Genomic DNA, 25,062 nt, shown 5'->3' with positions numbered 1-25,062 from the left:
AATGAAAATCAAATACATTCCACAAAGCTAATTGATCAAATGAAAATCAAACACATTCAAAACAAAGTATTTGAATCAAATAAAAGTTAAACACATTCAAACAAAGCTATTTAAATCAAATGAAAGTGAAATGCATTATACAAAGCTAATTGAATCAAATGAAATTCAAACACATTCTAACAAAGCTATTTGAATCAAATGAGAGTCAAACACATTCAAACAAAGCTAATTAAATCAAATAAAATTCAAATACATTCTACAAACCTAATTGAATCAAATGAAAATCAAACACATTCAAACAAAGCTATTTGAATCAAATGAAAGTCAAATACAATCTACAAAGCGAATTGAATCAAATAAAAGACAAACACATTCAAACAAAGCTATTTGAATAAAATGAATGTCAAACACATTCAGACAAATCTATTTGAATCAAATGAAAATCAAATACATTCTACAAAGCTAATTGATCAAATGAAAGTCAAACACATTCAAAACAAAGTATTTGAATCAAATAAAAGTTAAACACATTCAAACAAAGCTATTTAAATCAAATGAAAAAGAAATGCATTCTACAAAGCTAATTAAATCAAATGAAAGACAAACACATTCTAACAAAGCTATTTGAATCAAATGAAAGTCAAACACATTCAATCAACGCTATTTAAACCAAATGAAAGTGAAATGCATTCTACAAAGCTAATTAAATCAAATGAAAGTCAAATACATTCTACAAAGCTTATTGAATCAAATGAAAGTCAAACACATTCAAACAAAGCTATTTGAATCAAATGAAAGTCAAATATATTTAACAAAGCTAATTGAATCAAATGAAAGTCAAACACATTTAAACAAAGCTATTTGAATCAAAACAAAGTCAAACACAATCAAACAAAGCTATTTGAATCAAATGAAAGTCAAACACATTCAGACAAATCTAATTAAATCAAATGAAAATCAAATACATTCCACAAAGCTAATTGATCAAATGAAAGTCAAACACATTCAAAACAAAGTATTTGAATCAAATAAAAGTTAAACACATTCAAACAAAGCTATTTAAATCAAATGAAAGTGAAATGCATTCTACAAAGCTAATTGAATCAAATGAAATTCAAACACATTCTAACAAAGCTATTTGAATCAAATGAGAGTCAAACACATTCAAACAAAGCTAATTAAATCATATAAAATTCAAATACATTCTACAAACCTAATTGAATCAAATGAAAATCAAACACATTCAAACAAAGCTATTTGAATCAAATGAAAGTCAAATACAATCTACAAAGCGAATTGAATCAAATGAAAGTCAAACACATTCAAACAAAGCTATTTGAATCAAATGAATGTCAAACACATTCAAACAAAGCTATTTAAATCAAATGAAAGTGAAATGCATTCTACAAAGCTAATTGAATCAAATGAAAGTCAAACACATTCAAACAAAACTATTTGAATCAAATGAAAGTCAAACAGATTCAAACAACGCTATTTAAACCAAATGAAAGTGAAATGCATTCTGCAAAGCTAATTGAATCAAATGAAAGTCAAATACATTCTACAAAGCTTATTGAATCAAATGAAAGTCATACACATTCAAACAAAGTTATTTAAATTCAATGAAAGTGAAATGCATTCTACAAAGCTAATTGAATCAAATGAAAGTTAAACACATTCAAACAAAACTATTTGAATCAAATGAGAGTAAAATACATTCAATCAAAGCTAATTAAATCAAATGAAAGTCAAACACATTCAAATAAAACTATTTGAATCAAATGAGAGTAAAACACATTCAAACAAAGCTAATTAAATCAAATAAAAGTCAAACATGTTCCAACAAAGCTCCTTAAAACAAAGGAAAGTGAAATGCATTCTACAAAGCTAATTGAATCAAATTAAAGTCAAACACATTAAAACAAAGATATTTGAAATAAATGAAAGTCTAATACATTCTACAAAGCTAATTAAGTCAAATGAAAGTCAAACACATTCAAACAAAGCTAATTTAATCAAATAAAATTCAAATACATTCTACAAAGCTAATTGAATCAAATGAAAGTCAAACACATTCAGACAAATCTATTTGAATCAAATGAAAGTCAAATACATTCTACATAGCTATTAAATCAAATGAATTTCAAACACATTCAAACAAAGCTATTTGAATCAAATGACAGTCAAACACATTCAAACAACGCTATTTAAATCAAATGTAAGTGAAATGCATTCTACAAAGCTAATTGAATCAAATGAAAGTCAAATACATTCTTCAAAGATAATTGAATCAAATGAAAGTCAAACTCATTCAAACAAAGCTATTTGAATCAAATGAAAGTCAAATATATTTAACAAAGCTAATTGAATCAAATGAAAGTCAAACACATTTAAACAAAGCTATTTGAATCAAAAGAAAGTCAAACACAATCAAACAAAGCTATTTGAATCAAATGAAAGTCAAACACATTCAGACAAATCTAATTGAATCAAATGAAAATCAAATACATTCCACAAAGCTAATTGATAAAATGAAAGTCAAACACATTCAAAACAAAGCTATTTAAATCAAATGAAAGTGAAATGCATTCTACAAAGCTAATTGAATCAAATGAAATTCAAACACATTCTAACAAAGATATTTGAATCAAATGAGAGTCAAACACATTCAAACAAAGCTAATTAAATCATATAAAATTCAAATACATTCTACAAACCTAATTGAATCAAATGAAAATCAAACACATTCAAACAAAGCTATTTGAATCAAATGAAAGTCAAATACAATCTACAAAGCGAATTGAATCAAATTAAAGTCAAACACATTCAAACAAAGCTATTTGAATCAAATGAATGTCAAACACATTCAAACAAAGCTATTTAAATCAAATGAAAGTGAAATGCATTCTACAAAGCTAATTGAATCAAATGAAAGTCAAACACATTCAAACAAAACTATTTGAATCAAATGAAAGTCAAACACATTCAAACAACGCTATTTAAACCAAATGAAAGTGAAATGCATTCTGCAAAGCTAATTGAATCAAATGAAAGTCAAATACATTCTACAAAGCTTATTGAATCAAATGAAAGTCATACACATTCAAACAAAGTTATTTAAATTCAATGAAAGTGAAATGCATTCTACAAAGCTAATTGAATCAAATGAAAGTCAAACACATTCAAACAAAACTATTTGAATCAAATGAGAGTAAAACACATTCAATCAAGGCTAATTAAATCAAATGAAAGTCAAACACATTCAAATAAAACTATTTGAATCAAATGAGAGTAAAACACATTCAAACAAAGCTAATTAAATCAAATGAAAGTCAAACATGTTCCAACAAAGCTCCTTAAAACAAAGGAAAGTGAAATGCATTCTACAAAGCTAATTGAATCAAATTAAAGTCAAACACATTAAAACAAAGATATTTGAAATAAATGAAAGTCTAATACATTCTACAAAGCTAATTAAGTCAAATGAAAGTCAAACACATTCAAACAAAGCTAATTTAATCAAATAAAATTCAAATACATTCTACAAAGCTAATTGAATCAAATGAAAGTCAAACACATTCAGACAAATCTATTTGAATCAAATGAAAGTCAAATACATTCTACATAGCTATTAAATCAAATGAATTTCAAACACATTCAAACAAAGCTATTTGAATCAAATGACAGTCAAACACATTCAAACAACGCTATTTAAATCAAATGTAAGTGAAATGCATTCTACAAAGCTAATTGAATCAAATGAAAGTCAAATACATTCTTCAAAGATAATTGAATCAAATGAAAGTCAAACTCATTCAAACAAAGCTATTTGAATCAAATGAAAGTCTAACACATTCAAACAAAGCTATTTAAATCAAATGAAAGTGAAATGCATTCTACAAAGCTAATTGAATCAAATGAAAGTCAAACACATTTAAACAAAGCTATTTGAATCAAATGAGAGTAAAACACATTCAAACAAAGCTAATTAAATCAAATGAAAGTCAAACACGTTCAAACAAAGCTACTTAAAACAAATGAAAGTGAAATGCATTCTACAAAGCTAATTGAATCAAATTAAAGTCAAACACATTAAAACAAAGATATTTGAAATAAATGAAAGTCTAATACATTCTACAAAGCTAATTAAATCAAATGAAAGTCAAACACATTCAAACAAAGCTAATTTAATCAAATATAAGACAAATACATTCTACAAAGCTAATTGAATCAAATGAAAGTCAAACACATTCAGACAAATCTATTTGAATCAAATGAAAGTCAAATACATTCTACAAAGCTAATTAAATCAAATGAATTTCAAACACATTCAAACAAAGCTATTTGAATCAATTGAGAGACAAACACATTCAAACAACGCTATTTAAATCAAATGAAAGTGAAATGCATTCTACAAAGCTAATTGAATCAAATGAAAGTCAAATGCATTCTACAAAGCTAATTGAATCAAATGAAAGTCAAACTCATTCAAACAAAGCTATTTGAATCAAATGAAAGTCAAATATATTCAACAAAGCTAATTGAATCAAATGAAAGTCAAACACATTCAAACAAAGCTATTTGAATCAAATGAAAGTCAAACACATTCAAACAAAGCTAATTGAATCAAATGAAAGTCAAACACATTCAAACAAAGCTAATTAAATTAAATAAAAGTCAAATACATTCTACAAAGCTAATTGAATCAAATGAAAATCAAAAACATTCAGACAAATCTATTTGAATCAAATGAAAATCAAATACATTCTACAAAGCTGATTGATCAAATGAAAGTCAAACACATTCAAAACAAAGTATTTGAATCAAATAAAAGTTAAACACATTCTAACAAAGCTATTTAAATCAAATGAAAGTGAAATGCATTCTACAAAGCTAATTAAATCAAATGAAAGTCAAACACATTCTAACAAAGCTATTTGAATCAAATGAGAGTCAAACACATTCAAACAAAGCTAATTAAATCAAATAAAATTCAAATACATTCTACAAACCTAATTGAATCAAATGAAAGTCAAACACATTCAAACAAAGCTATTTGAATCAAATGAAAGTCAAATACAATCTACATAGCGAATTGAATTAAATGAAAGTGAAACACATTCAAACAAAGCTATTTGAATCAAATGAATGTAAAACACATTCAAACAAAGCTATTTAAATAAAATGAAAGTGAAATGCATTCTACAAAGCTAATTGAATCAAATGAAAGTCAAACACATTCAAACAAAGCTATTTGAATCAAATGAAAGTCAAATACATTCTACAAAGCTAATTGTATCAAATGAAAGTCAAAAACATTCAAATAAAGCTATTTGAATCAAATGAAAGTCAAATACATTCTACAAAGCTATTTGAATCAAATGAAAGTCAAACACATTCCAACAAAGCTACTTGAATCAAATGAAAGTCAAACAACTTCAAACAAAGTTATTAAAATCAAATGAAAGTGAAATGCATTCTACAAAACTAATTGAATCAAATGAAAGTAAAAAACATTCAAACAAAGCTATTTGAATCAAATGAAACTCAAATACATTCTACAAAGCTAATTGTATCAAATGAAAGTCAAAAACATTCAAATAAAGCTATTTGAATCAAATGAAAGTCAAATACATTCTACAAAGCTATTTGAATCAAATGAAAGTCAAACACATTCCAACAAAGCTACTTGAATCAAATTAAAGTCAAATACATTTTACAAAGCTAGTTGAATCAAATGAAAGTCAAACACATTCAAACAAAGCTATTTGAATCATATTAAAGTCAAACACATTCAAACAAAACTAATTGAATCAAATGAAAGTAAAAAACATTCAAACAAAGCTATTTGAATCAAATGAAAGTCAAATACATTCTACAAAGCTAATTGTATCAAATGAAAGTCAAATACATTCTACAAAGCTAATTGAATCAAATGAAAGTCAAACACATTCAAACAAAGTTATTTTAATCAAATGAAAGTCAAATACATTCTACAAAGCTAACTGAATCAAATGAAAGTCAAACACATTCAAACAAAGCTATTTGAATTAAATTAAAGTCAAATACATTCAAACAAAACTAATTGAATCACATGAAAGTCAAACACATTCAATCAAAGCTATTTTAATCAAATGAAAGTCAAATACATTCTACAAAGCTAATTGAATCAAATGAAAGTCAAACACATTCAAACAAAGCTATTTGAATCAAATGAAAGTCAAATACATTCTACAAAGCTAATTGTATCAAATGAAAGTCAAACACATTCAAATATAGTTATTTAAATCAAATGAAAGTGAAATGCATTCTACAATGCTATTTGAATAAAATGAAAGTCAAATACATTCTACAAAGCTATTTGAATCAAATGAGAGTCAAATATATTCAAACAAAGCTAATTAAATAAAATAAAAGTCAATACATTCTACAAAGCTATTTGAATCAAATGAAAGTCAAATACATTCTACAAAGGTAATTGTATCAAATGAAAGTCAAACACATTCAAACAAAGCTAATTAAATAAAATAAAAGTCAATACATTCTACAAAGCTATTTGAATCAAATGAAAGTCAAATAAATTCTACAAAGTTAATTGTATCAAATGAAAGTCAAACACATTCAGACAAATCTATTTGAATCAAATGAAAGTCAAATACATTCTACATAGCTAATTAAATCAAATGAATTTCAAACACATTCAAACAAAGCTATTTGAATCAAATGAGAGTCAAACACATTCAAACAACGCTATTTAAATCAAATGAAAGTGAAATGCATTCTACAAATCTAATTGAATCAAATGAAAGTCAAATACATTCTACAAAGCTAATTGAATCAAATGAAAGTCAAACTCATTCAAACAAAGCTATTTGAATCAAATGAAAGTCAAACACATTCAAACAAAGCTATTTTAATCAGATGAAAGTCAAATGCATTTTACAAAGCTAATTAAATCAAATGAAAGTCAAACACATTCAGACAAATCTATTTGAATCAAATGAAAATCAAATACATTCTACAAAGCTAATTGATCAAATGAAAGTCAAACACATTCAAAACAAAGGATTTGAATCAAATAAAAGTTAAACACATTCAAACAAAGCTATTTAAATTAAATGAAAGTGAAATGCATTTTACAAAGCTAATTGAATCAAATGAAAGTCAAACACATTCTAAGCTATTTAAATCAAATAAATGTCAAATACATTCTATAAAGCTAATTGAATCAAATGAAAGTCAAACACATTCAAACAAAGCTATTTGAATCAAATGAAAGTTAAACACATTCAAACAAAGTTATTTAAATCAAATGAAAGTTAAATGCATTCTACAAAACTAATTGAATCAAATAAAAGTCAAAATCATTCAAACAAAGCTATTTGAATCAAATGAAACTCAAATACATTCTACAAAGCTAATTGTATCAAATGAGTGTCAAAAACATTCAAATAAAGCTATTTGAATCAAATGAAAGTCAAATACATTCTACAAAGCTATTTGAATCAAATGAAAGTCAAACACATTCAAACAAAGCTACTTGAATCAAATGAAAGTCAAATACATTCTACAAAGCTAGTTGAATCAAATGAAAGTCAAACACATTCAAACAAAGCTATTTGGGTCAAATGAAAGTCAAACACATTCAAACAAAACTAATTGAATCAAATGAAAGTCAAAAACATTCAAACAAAGCTATTTGAAACAAATGAAAGTCAAATACATTCTTCAAAGCTAATTGTATTAAATGATAGTCAAATACATTCTACAAAGCTAATTGAATTAAATGAAAGTCAAACACATTCAAACAAAGCTATTTTAATCAAATGAAAGTCAAATACATTCTACAAAGCTAATTGAATCAAATGAAAGTCAAACACATTCAAACATAGCTATTTGAATCAAATGAAAGTCAAATACATTCAAACAAAGCTAATTGAATCAAATGAAAGTCAAACACATTCAAACAAAGCTATTTGAATCAAATGAAAGTCTAATACATTCTACAAAGCTAATTGTATCAAATGATAGTCAAATACATTCTACAAAGCTAATTGAATCAAATGAAAGTCAAACACATTCAAACAAAGCTATTTTAATAAAATGAAAGTCAAATACATTCTACAAAGCTAATTGAATCAAATGAAAGTCAAACACATTCAAACATAGCTATTTAAATCAAATGAAATTCAAATACATTCAAACAAAGCTAATTGAATCAAATGAAAGTCAAACACATTCAAACAAAGCTATTTTAATTAAATGAAAGTCAAATACATTCTACAATGCTAATTGAATCAAATGAAAGTCAAACACATTCAAACAAAGCTATTTGAATCAAATGAAAGTCAAATACATTCTGCAAAGCTAATTGTATCAAATGAAAGTCAAACACATTCAAATAAAGCTATTTGAATCAAATGATAGTCTAACACATTCAAACAAAGTTATTTAAATAAAATGAAAGTGAAATACATTCTAAAAAGCTATTTGAATCAAATGAGAGTCAAATACATTCAAACAAAGCTAATTAAATAAAATAAAAGTCAATACATTCTACAAAGCTAATTGAATCAAATGAAAGTCAAATACAATCTACAAAGCTAATTGTATCAAATGAAAGTCAAACACATTCAAACAAAGCTAATTAAATAAAATAAAAGTCAATACATTCTACAAAGCTATTTGAATCAAATGAAAGTCAAATAAATTCTACAAAGCTAATTGTATCAAATGAAAGTCAAACACATTCAGACAAATCTATTTGAATCAAATGAAAGTCAAATACATTCTACATAGCTAATTAAATCAAATGAATTTTAATCACATTCAAACAAAGCTATTTGAATCAAATAAGAGTCAAACACATTCAAACAACGCTATTTAAATCAAATGAAAGTGAAATGCATTCTACAAAGCTAATTGAATCAAATGAAAGTCAAATACATTCTACAAAGCTAATTAAATCAAATGAAAGTCAAACTCATTCAAACAAAGCTATTTGAATCAAATGAAAGTCAAACACATTCAAACAAAGCTATTTTAATCAGATGAAAGTCAAATGCATTCTACAAAGCTAATTGAATCAAATGAAAGTCAAACACATTCAAACAAAGCTATTTGAATCAAATGAAAGTCAAATACATTCTACAAAGCTGTTTGAATCAAATGAGAGTCAAACACATTCAAACAAAGCTATTTAAATCAAATGAAAGTGAAATGCATTTTACAAAGCTAATTGAATCAAATGAAAGTCAAACACATTCTAAGCTATTTAAATCAAATAAATGTCAAATACTTTCTATAAAGCTAATTGAATCAAATGAAAGTCAAACACATTCAAACAAAGCTATTTGAATCAAATGAAAGTTAAACACATTCAAACAAAGTTATTTAAATAAAATGAAAGTGAAATGCATTCTACAAAACTAATTGAATCAAATGAAAGTCAAAATCATTCAAACAAAGCTATTTGAATCAAATGAAACTCAAATACATTCTACAAAGCTAATTGTATCAAATGAAAGTCAAAAACATTCAAATAAAGCTATTTGAATCAAATGAAAGTCAAATACATTCTACAAAGCTTTTTGAATCAAATGAAAGTCAAATACATTCAAACAAAGCTAATTGAATCAAATGAAAGTCAAACACATTCAAACAAAGCTATTTTAATCAAATGAAAGTCAAATACATTCTACAAAGCTAATTGAATCAAATGAAAGTCAAACACATTCAAACAAAGCTATTTGAATCAAATGAAAGTCAAATACATTCTACAAAGCTAATTGTATCAAATGAAAGTCAAACACATTCAAATATAGCTATTTAAATCAAATGAAAGTGAAATGCATTCTACAATGCTATTTGAATAAATAGAAAGTCAAATACATTCTACAAATCTATTGGAATCAAATGAGAGTCAAATACATTCAAACAAAGCTAATTAAATAAAATAAAAGTCAATACATTCTACAAAGCTATTTGAATCAAATGAAAGTCAAATACGTTCTACAAAGCTAATTGTATCAAATGAAAGTCAAACACATTCAAACAAAGCTAATTAAATAAAATAAAAGTCAATACATTCTACAAAGCTATAATCAAATGAAAGTCAAATACATTCTACAAAGCTAATTGTATCAAATGAAAGTCAAACACATTCAAACAGAGCTATTTGAATCAAATGAAACTTAAACACATTCAAACAAAGTTATTTAATTCAAATGAAAGTGAAATGCATTCTACAAAACTAATTGAATCAAATGAAAGTCAAAAACATTCAAACAAAGCTATTTGAATCAAATGAAACTCAAATACATTCTACAAAGCTAATTGTATCAAATGAAAGTCAAAAACATTCAAATAAAGCTATTTGAATCAAATGAAAGTCAAATACATTCTACAAAGCTATTTGAATCAAATGAAAGTCAAACACATTCCAACAAAGCTACTTGAATCAAATGAAAGTCAAATACATTCTACAAAGCTAGTTGAATCAAATGAAAGTCAAACACATTCAAACAAAGCTATTTGAATCATATGAAAGTCAAACACATTCAAACAAAACTAATTGAATCAAATGAAAGTCAAAAACATTCAACCAAAGCTATTTGAATAAAATGAAAGTCAAATACATTCTACAAAGCTAATTGTATCAAATGAAAGACAAACACATTCAAACAAAGCTATTTTAATCAAATGAAAGTCAAATACATTCTACAAAGCTAATTGAATGAAATGAAAGTCAAACACATTCAAACAAAGCTATTTGAATCAAATAAAAGTCAAACATATTCAGACAAATCTATTTGAATCAAATGAAAGTCAAATACATTCTACATAGCTAAATAAATCAAATGAATTTCAAACACATTCAAACAAAGCTATTTGAATCAAATGAAAGTCAAATACATTCTACAAAGCTAATTGTATCAAATGAAAGTCAAACACATTCAAACAAAGCTAATTAAATAAAATAAAAGTCAATACATTCTACAAAGCTATTTGAATCAAACGAAAGTCAAATAAATTCTACAAAGCTAATTGTATCAAATGAAAGTCAAACACATTCACACAAATCTATTTGAATCAAATGAAAGTCAAATACATTCAAACAAAGCCAATTAAATAAAATAAAAGTCAATACATTCTACAAAGCTATTTGAATCAAATGAAAGTCAAATAAATTCTACAAAGCTAATTGTATCAAGTAAAACTCACACATTCAGACAAATCTATTTGAGTTAAATGAAAGTCAAATACATTCTACATAGCTTATTAAATCAAATGAATTTCAAACACATTCAAACAAAGCTATTTGAATCAAATGAGAGTCAAACACATTCAAATAACGCTATTTAAATCAACTGAAAGTGAAATTCATTCTACAAAGCTAATTGAATCAAATGAAAGTCAAATACATTCTACAAAGCTAATTAAATCAAATGAAAGTCAAACTCATTCAAACAAAGCTATTTGCATCAAATGAAAGTCAAACACATTCAAACAAAGCTATTTTAATCAGATGAAAGTCAAACGCATTCTACAAAGCTAATTGAATCAAATGAAAGTCAAACACATTCAAACAAAGCTATTTGAATCAAATGAAAGTCAAATACATTCAAACAAAGATAATTGAATCAAATGAAAGTTAAACACAGTCAAACAAAGCTATTTTAATCAAATGAAAGTCAAATACATTCTACAAAGCTAATTGAATCAAATGAAAGTCAAACACATTCAAACAAAGCTATTTGAATCAAATGAAAGTCAAATACATTCTACAAAGCTAATTGTATCAAATGAAAGTCAAACACATTAAAATATAGCTATTTAAATCAAATGAAAGTGAAATGCATTCTACAATGCTATTTGAATAAATAGAAAGTCAAATACATTCTACAAAGCTATTTAAATCAAATGAAAGTGAAATGCTTTCTACAAATCTAATTGAATCAAATGAAAGTCAAATACATTCTACAAAGCTAATTGAGTCAAATGAAAGTCAAACTCATTCAAACAAAGCTATTTGAATCAAATGAAAGTCAAACAAATTCAAACAAAGCTATTTTAATCAGATGAAAGTCAAATGCATTTTACAAAGCTAATTAAATCAAATGAAAGTCAAACACATTCAGACAAATCTATTTGAATCAAATGAAAATCAAATACATTCTACAAAGCTAATTGATCAAATGAAAGTCAAACACATTCAAAACAAAGGATTTGAATCAAATAAAAGTTAAACACATTCAAACAAAGCTATTTAAATTAAATGAAAGTGAAATGCATTTTACAAAGCTAATTGAATCAAATGAAAGTCAAACACATTCAAACAAAGTTATTTAAATCAAATAAATGTCAAATACATTCTATAAAGCTAATTGAATCAAATGAAAGTCAAACACATTCAAACAAAGCTATTTGAATCAAATGAAAGTTAAACACATTCAAACAAAGTTATTTAAATCAAATGAAAGTTAAATGCATTCTACAAAACTAATTGAATCAAATAAAAGTCAAAATCATTCAAACAAAGCTATTTGAATCAAATGAAACTCAAATACATTCTACAAAGCTAATTGTATAAAATGAAAGTCAAAAACATTCAAATAAAGCTATTTGAATCAAATGAAAGTCAAATACATTCTACAAAGCTATTTGAATCAAATGAAAGTCAAACACATTCCAACAAAGCTACTTGAATCAAATGAAAGTCAAATACATTCTACAAAGCTAGTTGAATCAAATGAAAGTCAAACACATTCAAACAAAGCTATTTGAATCATATGAAAGTCAAACACATTCAAACAAAACTAATTGAATCAAATGAAAGTCAAAAACATTCAACCAAACCTATTTGAATAAAATGAAAGTAAAATACATTCTACAAAGCTAATTGTATCAAATGAAAGTCAAATACATTCTACAAAGCTAATTGAATCAAATGAAAGACAAACACATTCAAACAAAGCTATTTTAATCAAATGAAAGTCAAATACATTCTACAAAGCTAATTGAATGAAATGAAAGTCAAACACATTCAAACAAAGCTATTTGAATCAAATAAAAGTCAAACATATTCAGACAAATCTATTTGAATCAAATAAAAGTCAAATACATTCTACATAGCTAATTAAATCAAATGAATTTCAAACACATTCAAACAAAGCTATTTGAATCAAATGAAAGTCAAACACATTCAAACAACGCTATTTAAATCAAATGAAAGTGAAATGCATTCTACAAAGCTAATTGAATCAAATGAAAGTCAAATACATTCTACAAAGCTAATTGAATCAAATGAAAGTCAAACTCATTCAAACAAAGCTATTTGAATCAAATGAAAGTCAAACACATTCAAACAAAGCTATTTTAATCAGATGAAAGTCAAATACATTCTACAAAGCTAGTTGAATCAAATGAAAGTCAAACACATTCAAACAAAGCTATTTGGATCAAATGAAAGTCAAATACATTCAAACAAAACTAATTGAATCAAATGAAAGTGAAAAACATTCAAACAAAGCTATTTGTATCAAATGAAAGTCAAATACCTTCTACAAAGCTAATTGTATCAAATGAAAGTCAAATACATTCTACAAAGCTAATTGAATCAAATGAAAGTCAAACACATTCAAACAAAGCTATTTTAATCAAATGAAAGTCAAATACATTCTACAAAGCTAATTGAATCAAATGAAAGTCAAACACATTCAAACGTAGCTATTTGAATCAAATGAAAGTCAAATACATTCAAACAAAGCTAATTGAATCAAATGAAAGTCAAACACATTCAAACAAAGCTATTTTAATTAAATGAAAGTCAAATACATTCTACAAACCTAATTGAATCAAATGAAAGTCAAACACATTCAAACAAAGCTATTTGAATCAAATGAAAGTCAAATACATTCTACAAAGCTAATTATATCAAATGAAAGTCAAACACATTCAAATATAGCTATTTAAATCAAATGAAAGTGAAATGCATTCTACAATGAAATGAAAGTCAAATACATTCTACAAAGCTATTTGAATCAAATGAGAGTCAAATACATTCAAACTAAGCTAATTAAATAAAATAAAAGTCAATACATTCTACAAAGCTATTTGAATCAAATGAAAGTCAAATACATTTTACAAAGCTAATTGTATCAAATGAAAGACAAACACATTCAAACAAAGCCAATTAAATAAAATAAAAGTCAATACATTCTACAAAGCTATTTGAATCAAATGAAAGTCAAATAAATTCTACAAAGCTAATTGTATCAAGTAAAACTCACACATTCAGACAAATCTATTTGAGTAAAATGAAAGTCAAATACATTCTACATAGCTTATTAAATCAAATGAATTTCCAACACATTCAAACAAAGCTATTTGAATCAAATGAGAGTCAAACACATTCAAACAACGCTATTTAAATCAACTGAAAGTGAAATGCATTCTACAAAGCTAATTGAATCAAATGAAAGTCAAATACATTCTACAAAGCTAATTAAATCAAATGAAAGTCAAACTCATTCAAACAAAGCTATTTGCATCAAATGAAAGTCAAACACATTCAAACAAAGCTATTTTAATCAGATGAAAGTCAAACGCATTCTACAAAGCTAATTGAATCAAATGAAAGTCAAACACATTCAAACAAAGCTATTTGAATCAAATGAAAGTCAAACACATTCAAACAAAGTTATTTAAATCAAATGAAAGTGAAATGCATTCTACAAAGCTAATTGAATCAAATGAAAATCAAACACATTCAAACAAAGCTACTTGAATCAAATGAGACTCAAATACATTCTACAAAGCTAATTGTATCAAATGAAAGTCAAAAACATTCAAATAAAGCTATTTGAATCAAATGAAAGTCAAATACATTCTACAAAGCTATTTGAATCAAATGAAAGTCAAACACATTCCAACAAAGCTACTTGAATCAAATGAAAGTCAAATACATTCTACAAAGCTAGTTGAATCAAATGAAAGTCAAACACATTCAAACAAAGCTATTTGAATCATATGAAAGTCAAACACATTCAAACAAAACTAATTGAATCAAATGAAAGTCAAAAACATTCAACCAAAGCTATTTGAATAAAATGAAAGTCAAATACATTCTACAAAGCTAATTGTATCAAATGAAAGACAAACACATTCAAACAAAGCTATTTTAATCAAATGAAAGTCAAATACATTCTACAAAGCTAATTGAATGAAATGAAAGTCAAACACATTCAAACAAAGCTATTTGAATCAAATAAAAGTCAAACATATTCAGACAAATCTATTTGAATCAAATGAAAGTCAAATACATTCTACATAGCTAAATAAATCAAATGAATTTCAAACACATTCAAACAAAGCTATTTGAATCAAATGAAAGTCAAATACATTCTACAAAGCTAATTGTATCAAATGAAAGTCAAACACATTCAAACAAAGCTAATTAAATAAAATAAAAGTCAATACATTCTACAAAGCTATTTGAATCAAACGAAAGTCAAACTGAAAGTGAAATGCATTCTACAAAGCTAATCCCAAGAAATGTGTATTTGGAGTTGAGTCTGGGAAATTTCTCGGATTCCTTATCAATCAGAGAGGAATAGAGTCGAACCTTGAGAAGGTACAGGCGGTCATCGATATGCAGTCGCCTCGTACCGTCCGAGAGGTTCAGAAGTTAACAGGTTGTCTGGCGGCCTTAGGAAGATTTCTAAGTCGATCAGGCGACAAATGCTTATACTTCTTCCAGGCCATTAAGAAGAAGGCAAGGTTTGAATGGGGGCCGGATGCTGAGGCGGCCTTCCAGAAATTGAAAGTTCACTTGCATTCCTTGCCAAGGCTGGTCAGCCCTTTGCCCAAAGAAGTACTCTACATGTATCTGGCCGTCTCTGATCATGCGTTAAGCGTTGTTCTTCTTGCTGAAAGAGACGGCTGTCAGCTCCCGGCCTACTTTGTAAGTCATGTATTGAAAAATGCCGAGTTGAGGTGTCCCTTAGTGGAGAAATTTGATCTTGCACTCTTCATGGCTGTTAAAAAATTGAAGCCCTACTTTTTGGCACATGCAGTCGTCGTGTATACAGATCAACCTATCAAGCGGCCACTGACCACCATGGAGTCGTCAGGCCGGATGATCAAATGGGCCATAGAAATTCAGAGCCTCGAAGTTACTTTCGAGCTTAGAAAAGCAGTGAAAGGGCAAGCCTTTGCTGACTTTATTGTTGAGATGACTCGCCCCCCTGATTCTCGAGATCCAGACAAAGTCTGGAAGGTATATGTGGATGGAAGCTCTACTTCAAATGGTTGTGGGGCAGGCGTCATATGTCAATCGCCAGAGGGCGACAGGTACGAGTATGCTCTACGCTTCAGTTTTCAGGCCTCAAACAATGAGGCAGAATATGAAGCTTTACTAGCCGGAATCCGCATGTGCAAGGCTGCAGGGGCACGAAAAATAGACGCCTGTTCCGATTCACAATTAATAGTGAGTCAGTATAATGGTAAATACGAAGCAACCCATCCGGCCATGATCAAGTATTTACAGGCAGTACGACAGGCAGTCGGATCCCTTGAAGATTTTCATCTGACTCAAGTGCCGAGATCAGAAAACAACCAGGCGGATGCACTTTCAAAATTAGCATCATCCGCCTCTTGTGATACTCCTCGAACTGTTTTTTGGGAAGTGATGGAGAAGAGAAGCATCGAGGAAGACCCTATTGGAATCTTAGACAGAAGCTCAACCTGGATGGATCCAATCAGGGCATATCTGACCGATGGTGTCCTGCCAGATGATCATCACCAGGCGGCAGCGCTGAAAAAACGAGCAGCCAGTTTTGAAATGATAAAGGGAGAACTTCACAAAAAGGGGTACCTTCAACCCTTCTTAAAGTGTGTTACTCCAGAAAAGGGGCGAGAGATACTAGACGATGTTCACTCTGGTTACCGTGCTTCCCATATAGGCGGTAGGAAGCTTGCTCAACGGGCAAGGCGGCAGGGCTACTTTTGGCCTACTTTAGAAGCAGATGCAATGGAGATGGTGAAAAAATGTGACAAGTGCCAAAGGTTTGGCAAACTAATTCACCGTCCGGCTACTGATCTCACTACCATTCATAGCCCACTACCGTTTGCTAAGTAGGGCATGGATATTCTGGGTCCCTATACGCCTGTTACAGGCGGAAGAAGGTACATACTTGTTGCAGTCGACTACTTCACTAAATGGGTGGAGGCGGAGGCTGTAAAGGGAATCAAGACGAAGGATGTAATTTCATTCAACTGGAAAAATGTCATCACTCGGTTCGGGGTTCCCATGTCTATGGTCTTTGATAATGGTCCCCAATTTAAGACGCCTGTTCTCAAAAGCTGGTTGGGTGACCAAGGAATTGCACACTACTTTGCATCAGTCGGCCGTCCACAAGCAAACGGCCACGTAGAAGCTTTCAATAAAATCATCTCAGACGGTCTCAAGAAAAAGATTGAACGAGCAGGCGGCCTATGGGCGGATGATTTACCACATGTTCTCTGGGCCATTAGGACGACTGAAAAAGGGCCGACTGGAGAAACTCTATTCCTCCTAGCTTATGGTGCGGAAGCTGTTCTTCCAATAGAACACTACGAGCCGACTCTTCGAGTAATGCTATATGACGAAGAGGCAAACTGGGAAGCCCTGCGCCTGGCATTAGACTCACTCCCTGAAAGGAGAGGCACTGTTGTCTTGCGCCATGAAATTTACCGCCTGATAATGACTAGATCATACAACAAAAAAGTACACAGGCGTCCACTCAAAGTGGGGGACTTTGTACTTAGAAAAATGGAAGCAGTTGGTAGGGCTAATGAGTCTGGCAAACTAACTCCCAACTGGGAAGGACCCTACCGAATCTATGAAGAGGTCAGGGACGGTACCTACCGTCTGGAAACACCAGACGGCCAATCATTGCCTCGAACTTGGAATGTAGATAATCTTAAGAAATATTTCTTTTGAATGATGTAAATAGTCGAGGACTGCTGAATAAAAGTTTGATGTTTTATTCAATTCTGTACTAAGAGGGACATGCCTACTAACAAACGGTCGGCTACTCTCCATGTTTAATTTTCATTTTTTCCTAAGAGGGGCACGCCGCTTGTTCCACACAATCGGTTACTCTCCTAGAACACAGTTCACCAAGAACTATCAAAGGCTCATATGATCAGACCAGGCGCCAAGCCAACTGATCAAAATATAATAATTCAATTCGACCTGTCCCAACGTTATAGCAGGCGTCCGACGGCATCCATCCGGATGAAATTCGTCGCAGAGAGCAGCTCCCTTTTGGGTGGAACATTGCTCTATAAAACCATTACACGACACCTATACGACTGTCTAACCAAGACAACCACGTAGCCATTTCCCGGACAAGGATACCTCTCACTTAACTGACTAATCAGGTCAAACAAGTGTTCGTAGTAACCATCCGTGTCAACCGACCGACTGAACTACTTGGGATAAAAACAGTTGGTACTTATGAGTTAATAGCCAACAAACATTGGCGAATAAAGGGGAACAACCGGTACCCACCGCTTGATACCTCTACTACTCAGTCACTTGGCGACTAGGTAACAATCATGTTTACTTGGTCACTCCTTAAAAATTTAGTATGAACTAAAAAGGTGTTCATACAGCGCCTGGTTACACTAGATTAAAAGTGGCGGGGAACAGACGGCCTAGACCGACTAGAGTTTCCAGCTTAAAAACACAAACAAGGCAGGTAGGAAACCACCTTCCTACTTGGTTGAAAAAATCCATTCCTTAAAGTGGCCGACTGATCGCTTAGCATGGAAACAAACAACCAGTCGTCCAGGGGCATAGGTAGTGTGACTAACTATCTCTCGTACCTGTCCGCAACTATCGGCCATGCAAAACAGTCGGTATAGTGTGCAATTGGATCTCAGAATATTCGATACTTAAACAAATTTGAAACAAAACAAAAATGAAATATTTTGGCATAAAAAGAAGCCGGTCATTAAAGACCGACCAAATATTCAGAACCCCGGCCCCCTGGCCAGGTAAATACAAACAAACGGCACGCAGGCCGTGGAAAGAAGACATAAAGCTTAAGAAGGGGGCAGATCTTCAATATTAGCAACTGCCGCCTGGTCAGCACTCTTCTTGCTTGACTCGGCTTCAGCTGCATCTTTCTTCGATGCATTACCCCCAAGCGGCACAAGCGCCACTACTGGTTCCTCCTCCTCCAACGCCTCGTCCTCAGCAGCCGCCAGGATCTCTTGATTATATCTATCAGAACACTGGCGGTACGTTTTTTCCTAGGAGTAATAGTCGGCATTGGGGAAGAGGCGGCCCCAGGTCATGCGCTGGATTTGAGCAAAGTCTTCCATCATCTCCCGGACCAGCTCTTTCTTTTCTTGCTCGGCCTTTTCCGAGAGCTCTTGAGTAAGACTCTTCTCCTGGGTCACCAGGCGTTCCTTTACGTTCGCCAAGGATTTCTCTAAGGTTTCGTATGAGGACATCTTTTGGCGAAGAGGTCTCAGCTCGGCCTTGAGATTGTTGATGGTCGCCTCCAGCTCGCTATTTCTCTTCTAGGCCGCCTCTAACTGAGCCCGAATGGCAGAAGTAGCATGCGCCTGATAATAAAGAATGTCAATTGTCAGAACCTCATTTTGGGCAATTTGAAACATTGCCTTATCAAAGTAAGAGGCGGCCATAGCTTTTGCGGCCTTTACCTCTTTGTTCTTCCTGTCAAGCGGCTTACGGAGGCCGTTCACTCGGAGCAGGGCCTAAGTAAAAAGGGAACAGGCGTCTGTTTCCAAACAAAAAAAAAAAAGGCGTCCTGGAATTCAAATACTCAAAAATATGCTATGTATACCTCAGCAAGGACCCCTGCAATCCCGTCTAGGTCAAGGGTGCCGACACCCCTAACCGCCTCCCCTTCAGCTGGAGGAACGGCCTTGATCATAGACTTGGCCGCCTCGACCAAGTCAGGCTCCTGAGGGCCGGCTGCATCAAGCATAGACAAACGGATCAGACCTAGTAAAGAAGGGAGCAAGTCTAAAATTTACAAGGACAATTTCATACTTCTAGGTGGCCTAGCTGGAGTTTTACAAGAAGTGGTCGGCTGCTTCTCAGCCGCCGCATGTTTCCAGGCAGAACCAGGAGAGCTCGCAATAGTCTTCCTCCGAGTCTTGGAGTCCGGCTGTTGGGAAGAAGAAGCTCTTGGAGCTCCCGTCTAAAAAAAAAAAAAAAAAAAAAAAAAAAAAACACTCGGTCAGTATATGCATAAACCCAACTCCAAAAAAGAGAGTGAAGGGTTCGAAGCTCACCAAGGGTGCCCCCTTGTTGGGGAGTCGGTTGAAGATTGTTGCATGATGGAGGCCCGTAACATGGCCGCCGCAGTCTTGGAGGCAGTAATTTTGCTCATGGCGTCCGCTGCAAAAACAAATAGCAAAGTTAATAAAAAGTCATCACAGAAATGCATGGAAAAACAGAGTATTCGACAGGCCGGCTACCTCTTGAGCACCGACTGCTGAGGCCACAGGCGGCCAAAAAGTACTCGTCGTAGAGCCATTTGAAGCTCGGGACGCAGTGCAGGGGTACTTGCTCTCGTACCCCTGAAGTAGAGTTCACCCTCGACTCTACTTTGAAGAGTCCTTTATCTAGGATCTCTTTCTTAGCCTTGGGGGGAACAGGCGGCATGCTGCGGCCGCCTGCAAGAAGGGGCGGATTCCTGTTCCACCTGTTGAAGCGCTTGTTCAGCTTTGTGTCTGAACTCTCAATGATAAGGAAGGTGCTCCGCCAGTCCTTCCATTTGTTTGCTTTACCTCTTGTCATGAGGTAGCCCCTGTGGCTCGTCAATTGATACCAGCCGGTACCGCCTGCCTTAGGGGTCCGGCTTAGGTAGTTCATGTGGGCGAAAGCCTCGAAGTTCGGCTGCACCCCGTGCAGTTCGCACCCGGCCACATAGCCGAGTACGTTGACCCAGGAGTTCGGGCCTAACTGCCATAACCCCAACTCATACCCATCCAGGATCCGCTGAATAGCCGGATGCAGTGGGAAGCGCAGCCCAGCCTTGATTGCCGCCTCGTAGCAGCCAAAGCAGGCGCCATCATAGCTAGTACCAGCCGGCCAGACGACTGTGTCCTCTGGATCCGGCACGAACACTAAAAAGCCGGGGCCCATTGTGTGGTTCGCAATAAAGCTCCCCACTTTCTCTTGCATGGCCGTTATCCGGCCCCGTGGGACAGTGCAGTAGTAGGGGGTATTTTGCTCTCGGTGAGAGGCGGATGGCTCCGCCCAATTGTCCCCCTTCTCAACTGCATGAGAAAGCCTCGCCTCTTGTAGGCGACTGTTTTTCTCTTCTGTGTCCAGAGAAGCATGGCCAGAAGAGCTAGACTCGGATTCGTCCTCTGACGAGTCCGAAGAGGACGACTCCTCCCCTCTCCCAGAGGGGCCCGCCTCCTCTCCTTTAAAAGGAGCAGGAGAAAATGTAGACTTGTCAACTGTAAAATTGGAAGGGGTCACTTTGACTCCTCCCTCAGAACTGCCGGCTTTCAAGCCACTTTGGTTCACTTCCACATCTGGCGCCTGGTCAGATGTTTCACTAATCGGCATCCTGTGGGAGGAGCCGTCTGAGTTCGAAATCCTAGCAATTCTTTTTGTTCTGGCCATCATGTTCTGCATAGACACAGAGACAGTCGGACTTTGTATAAAGGGCAAAGATGGGTCCGGAAAAGGGCAGGCGGCACTCCTAGTCCTAGATTCAGTCGTCCCCGGTGACCGGCTGATAACTAACCTAGGCCGTGTCGTGTGCTTCCGTGGTGCCATTTCAAAAAAAAGAATAAAATAAAGAGAAAATTAAGAGTAAGAGAACCGACGGTTACCTAAACGAGTGACGTTGATGAAAATCTGAAAATCATTTGCAGTCGGCTTGTCAGAGCAGGCGGTAGGCAGAAAGGGTCCAAAATGTCAGAGCAAGTTCAGGGGTCCGAATGTTCTCTCACAAAGTTCTCAAGTGTGAAAATGACCGAAGTCAACAATCCTTTATATAGGCGAAGTGACAAGGCGAAGGGTCACTTCCAGAATTCAAAATTTTGGCGGAAGAATCTCTCGGCCTTTCGCCGAGTGACACCTGTAGCAGGCCGTCGCCTGTTACAGGGCGACACCTGTCACAGGTAACACGTGACCAGTCACGTGCCACCTGTGAGGGGCAAATGATTAGGGGATTTTGCTCCCACCAATCGGAATGCGCCACGTGGGCCAATCAGGTCCTGCCAAGTGTCCCCCAGTTGGACCTCTCAAGGCTTGCCACGTGGCACACGCTTATTCGTCCACCCTGGACCTATTATGCAGGTACAGGCGTCCAGTTCCAGTCTCGGAAATGTAACTCTCCCGCAGGACATCAGAAAACCCCGAAACAAAACACATTCAAACAAAGCTATTTGAATCAAATGAAAGTGAAATGCATTCTACAAAGCTAATTGAATCAAATGAAAGTGAAATGCATTCTACAAAGCTATTTGAATCAAATGAAAATGAAATGCATTCTACAAAGCTAATTGAATCAAATGAAAGTCCAACACATTCAAACAAAGCAATTTGAATCAAATGAGAGTCAAATATATTTAAACAAAGCTATTTGAATCAAATGAAAGTCAAATACATTCTACAAAGCTAATTGAATAAAATGAATGTCAAACACATTCAAACAAAGCTATTTAAATCAAATGAAAGTCAAATACATTCTACAAAGCTAATTGAGTCAAAAGAAAGTCAAACGCATTCAAACAAAGCTATATGAATCAAATAACAGTAAAATACATTCTACAAAGCTAATTGAATCAAATGAAAGTCAAACACATTCAAACAAAGCTATTTAAAACAAATGAGAGTCAAATACTTCACACAAAGCTAATTAAATCAAATAAAAGTCAAATACAATCTACAAAGCTAATTGAATCAAATGAAAGTCAAACACATTCAAACAAAGCTATTTGAATCAAATGAAAATCAAATACATTCTACAAAGCTAATTGAATCAAATGAATGTCAAACACATCCAAACAAAGCTATTTGAATCAATTGAAATTCAAATACAGTCAACAAAGCTAATTGAATCAAAAGAAAGTCAAAAGCATTCAAACAAAGGTATTTGAATCAAATAACAGTCAAATACATTCTACAAAGCTAATTGAATCAAATGAAAGTCAAACACATTCAAACAAAGCTATTTGAATCAAATGAGAGTCAAATACATTCACACAAAGCTAATTAAATCAAATAAAAGTCAAATACATTCTACAAAGCTAATTGAATCAAATGAAAGTCAAACACATTCAAACAAAGCTATTTGAATCAAATGAAAGTCAAACACATTCAAACAAAGTTATTTAAATCAAATGAAAGTGAAATGCATTCTACAAAGCTAATTAAATCAAATGAATGTTAAACACATTCAAACAAGGCTATTTGAATCAAATGAAAGTCAAATACATTCTACAAAGTTATTTAAATCAAATGAAAGTGAAATGCATTCTACAAAGCTAATTGAATCAAATGAAAGTCAAACACATTCAAACAAAGCTATTTGAATCAAATGAAAATCAAATACATTCTACAAAGCTAATTGAATCAAATGAATGTTAAACACATTCAAACAAAGCTATTTGAATCAAATAAAAGTCATATACATTCTACAAAGCTAATTGAATCAAAAGAAAGTCAAACGCATTCAAACAAAGCAATTTGAATCAAATAACAATCAAATACATTCTACAAAGCTAATTGAATCAAATGAAAGTCAAACACATTCAAAGAAAGCTATTTGAATCAAATGAGAGTCAAATACATTCACACAAAGCTAATTAAATCAAATGAAAGTCAAATACATTCTACAAAGCTAATTGAATCAAATGAAAGTTATACACATTCAAACAAAGCTATTTGAATCAAATGAAAGTCAAACACATTCAAACAAAGTTATTTAAATCAAATGAAAGTGAAATGCATTCTACAAAGCTAATTGAATCAAATGAAAGTCAAACACATTCAAACAAAGCTATTTGAATCAAATGAGAGTCAAATACATTCAAACAAAGTTATTTCAATCAAATGAAAGTCAAACACATTTTACAAAGCTAATTGAATCAAATGAAAGTCAAACAAATTCAAACAAAGTTATTTAAATCAAATGAAAGTGAAATGCATTCTACAAAGCTAATTGTATCAAATGAAAGTCAAACACATTCAAACAAAGATATTTGAATCAAACAAAAGTCAAACACATTCAAACAAAGTTATTTAAATCAAATGAAAGTGAAATGCATTCTACAAAGCTAATTGAATCAAATGAAAGTCAAACAAATACAAACAAAGCTATTTGAATCAAATGAGAGTCAAATACATTCAAACAAAGCTATTTAAATCAAATGAAAGTCAAATACATTCTACAAAGCTAATTCAATCAAATGAAAGTCAAACACTTTCAAACAAAGCTACTTGAATCAAATAAAAGTCAAACATATTCAAACAATGGTATTTAAATCAATGAAAGTGTAATGCATTATACAAAGCTAAATGAATCAAATGAAAGTCAAACACATTCAAACCAAGCTATTTGAATCAAATGAGAGTCAAATACTTTCGAACAAAGCTAATTAAATCAAATAAAATTCAAATACATTCTACAAAGCTAATTCAATCAAATGAAAGTCAAACACTTTCAAACAAAGCTATTTGAATAAAATGAAAGTTAAACACATTCAAACAAAGTTATTTAAATCAAATGAAAGTGAAATGCATTCTACAAAACTAATTGAATCAAATGAAAGTCAAACACATTCAAACAAAGCTATTTGAATAAAATGAAAGTCAAACACATTCAAACAAAGTTATTTAAATCAATGAAAGTGAAATGCATTATACAAAGCTAATTGAATCAAATGAAAGTCAAACACATTCAAACAAAGCTATTTGAATCAAATGAAAGTCAAAAACATTCAAACAAAGTTATTTTAATCAAATGAAAGTGAAATCCATTCTACAAAGCTAATTGAATCAAATGAAAGTCAAAC

Source organism: Chenopodium quinoa, unplaced genomic scaffold (assembly GCF_001683475.1).
Source record: "Chenopodium quinoa cultivar QQ74 unplaced genomic scaffold, ASM168347v1, whole genome shotgun sequence".
In the NCBI taxonomy this organism is placed as follows: Eukaryota; Viridiplantae; Streptophyta; class Magnoliopsida; order Caryophyllales; family Amaranthaceae; genus Chenopodium; species Chenopodium quinoa.
This window is presented reverse-complemented; position numbering follows the sequence as displayed.